The sequence below is a fragment of the Mus pahari genome, chromosome 12, assembly GCF_900095145.1.
Source record: "Mus pahari chromosome 12, PAHARI_EIJ_v1.1, whole genome shotgun sequence".
NCBI classification, from domain to species: domain Eukaryota; kingdom Metazoa; phylum Chordata; class Mammalia; order Rodentia; family Muridae; genus Mus; species Mus pahari.
Window position 1 is genome coordinate 27585526 of NC_034601.1, and position 3448 is coordinate 27588973.

The following is a 3448-nucleotide window of genomic DNA, read 5'->3' on the forward strand; positions in this document are numbered from 1 at the left end:
ACAGACAGAAAGTTAGACTTTTCAGTGTATCATTTGTTAAGTACATATTACTTTGCAGTGTAATTTTATGTGTAATTTCATGTATTGGCAAAATTAAAAGGACTTTTCACTTAAAAAAAAAAAAAGAATTGAAGGGAGGAGGGGAATGAGGTCTCTACATCAAGGAGAAAAGGGTCACTTTAAATTCTTAGGACAAAACAGCAGACCTTTCTGTAAAGGAAGGTTGTACTAGGTAGGGAGAATTGAAATATTTGCATGAAAGCCTTACCAGGTTGAAGGGAGGGGGATAAAAAGTCGCCTCCCCCAACACAGGTTTTATATTTGGTATTTGTTAGTTTGCTTGGCTTGTGCTTGGTCTCATTCTAAACCCCAGACATCTCTGGCGCTTGCATCTGTAAGCTCTTCCAACCTTGGAGCTGGGCAGAAGCTCTGGCAGGCAGTGTTAAGAGGCTTGCTGCGCTTTGGAGACTGGAGAGAGGGAGGGTCAATCTCTGCCCCTGTCCTGGGGCTGCCAGGGCATGCAGTCTGAAACAGGCGCATGTCAAGACACCCCGGTCCAGGCTCTGAGCCCTCTGATCCCACCGAGCTGCTCTGAAGCCAGGGCCAGCTTCCCCACTCTCTATTTGCCCAAGACTGCGTTGCCTAAGAACGGCCTTCAGCCCAACCATTTTGCCGTAACCCTTGAACATCCACTTTCCAACTGTGGCCTGCACCAGCATTCCAGGAAACCCAAGATCTTTGTACAAGATGCAATACTGAGCAAAAACCTCGAAATGAGAGCCGGGCGGGATGTGGCTATTTCTTTCTGTTTTGTGTGTATAGTTTTATTTTTGTTGTTGTTATTTCAGACAGGTCTCTCTATTATATAGCTCTGTCTGTCTGTCCCAGAACTTACGGAGAATCCTCTTGCCTCTGCTTCCCTTGTTGGGATGAAAGGCACAGATCACCATGCCTAGCTTTGTAAAAGTTTTGAAATTTTATAATTTTTAGTCGCATGTGTGTGTGTGTGTGTGTGTGTGTGCACACATGTGCACACACGTGTACCTCAGTGCAGGTGTCCACAGAGGTGCTGGATCCCTTGTAGCTGGAGTTACAGGCAGTTGTGAGCCTCAACCGAGGTGGTTGCTGGGAATTGAACTTGAGTCCTCTGGAAGAGCAGTACCTGCTCTTAACCACCAAGCCATCCTCCAGCCCCCAAACCTCAGTTTCCTGATGAGATCCACTTTGCCCTCACCTATGACGTGCAGCCTGGACCCCATCAACACCCCTGTCTTAGTCAGGGTTTCTATTCCTGCACAAACATCATGACCAAGAAGCAAGTTGGGGAGGAAAGGGTTTATTCGGCTTACATTTTCCACATTGCCGTTTATCACCAAAAGAAGTCAGGACTGGAACTCAAGCAGGTCAAGAAGCAGGAGCTGATGCAGAGGCCATGGAGGGATGTTCCTTACTGGCTTGCTTCCACTGGCTTGCTCAGTCCACTCTCTTATAGAACCCAAGACTGCCAGCCCAGAGATGGCACCACCCACAAGGGGCCCTCCCCACTTGATCACTAATTGAGAAAATGCCTTACAGCTGGATCTCATGAAGGCATTTCCCCAACTGAAGCTCCTTTCTCTGTGATAACTCCAGCTGTGTCAAGTTGACACAAAGCTATCCAGTACAACCCCTGAGTTGCTCACCCTGCCCTAGACTTCTAGCACGCTGCATAAGTAACTCATCACACTACCCCTTCTTCCTGGCTGTTTGGTTCTCTCATTTATAACAAGGGTTTAGATGGGCCCTGACACAGTAGGTAAAGAGTCAACATGACCAAATGAATGATGAGCCAGTGAAAGGTATTGACTTAGAACCTGCTTGTAGGAGGAAATTCCTGGGGGAAGAATAAGTGTTTGTATACTAGAGGCTAAAGACAGAAGTTAGATGGATCACGGGTCCCTACCCGAACTTCTAGGGTTTGTAACCCTTTGCTCAGCTCATTCTCCTCTGTGCATTATGGAAAGGAGAGAAAGTGTAGGGACCTCAATGTTGACTCAGGACATCCCAAGACCAAGTTCTCAGCATGAAGGAGATTTATTTGTCTTAGGACAAAGGACAGGGATAAGAGACAAAGATGGGAGATAGAGGATGAGGGAGATGGGGGAGGGAACATAGAAAGAGAGAAAAGGAACAAAGGAGAGGGGGAAGGGGTATGGGGGGGTGTTCCAGAGACTGTGTCTGAATAGAGAGGAGACAGATACAGTCCATAGGCAAGTGGCAATTTACAAAGGTAACGGGGAACCTCTGTGTCAAGATGAGGTGTTTAATTTTAATTAGGCGTTAACTCAGTGAGCCAAAGGGGTTTTTTGATTTTTTTTGGACTTCAGTACTTTGATAGCAGAGCCTTGGTAGTCAGTCTCAGGAGAAGGAAGTGGCCTAATAAGGGATTGGGCCTTGGGGGCTGGCTTTAGGAATGCAATCTAATGGGTTTAACAAGGCAGTGGTGGCGCATGCCTGCAATCCCAGCACTTGAGAGGCAGAGGCAGGTGGATTTCTGAGTTTGAGGCCAGCCTGGTCTACAGAGTGAGTTCCAGGACAGCCAGGGCTATACAGAGAAACCCTGTCTCAGAAAAACCAAAAAACCAAAAAACAAAACCAAAAACCAAAACCAAAAACAAAAAAAATAAAAAACAGGGCAAAGGGAATGGGGGAGAAGACAAGGCCTGCCAGAGCCACATTTGCCATGGCTGGCTAGAATTTTTCCAGAAAGTGCTGTGTGTGTGCAAAGAGCTTCTTAGCATCTAAGATAAAGGGGCGGAGAAGCCTATGCATGTGACAGGATCTACAGAGCTGCACTGTCTCTCTGGGCTCAGTGGGTGGTGTCTGGCCACCAACCAACCATTCAAACAACTATAAAAAGGAATGACTTTGTAAATGAAGAAAATATCTAATAAAATAAGTTTTTAAAAAAAAGATTAAAAAAAAAAAAAAAAAGGAATGACTTGACTATGTCCCCAAAGTTCCTGAGGACAGGGTGTGGAAGAAAGAGTAGGTGCTTCACAGCCAGATGGTATTCAGTTTCCACCTCTCTTACTGGGCAACAGGTCTGAAACTGAGTTGTGGTAGTCAGAAAAATGGTCCTAAGGATGCGTTTGTCCTCATCCCTAGACCCCGGGTAGCTCATGCTGCTTAGGTTCTGTATTTTTAATTTGACAGGAGCCATGAGCCAGAGACATTTGGGAAGAGGGAACTTCAATTGACAAGATTGTCTCCATTTCTTTGCTTGTTTTGGGGACATTTCATTGATTAATTATTAATGCAGGAGGGCCCAGCCTACTGTGAGCAGTGCCACCCCTGGGCAGCTAGTTCTGGCCATATAAGAAAGTAGGCTGAGGGCTGGAGACGTGGCTCAGCGGTTGAGAGCACTGACTGCTCTTCCAAAGGTCCTGAGTTCAAATCCCAGCAACCA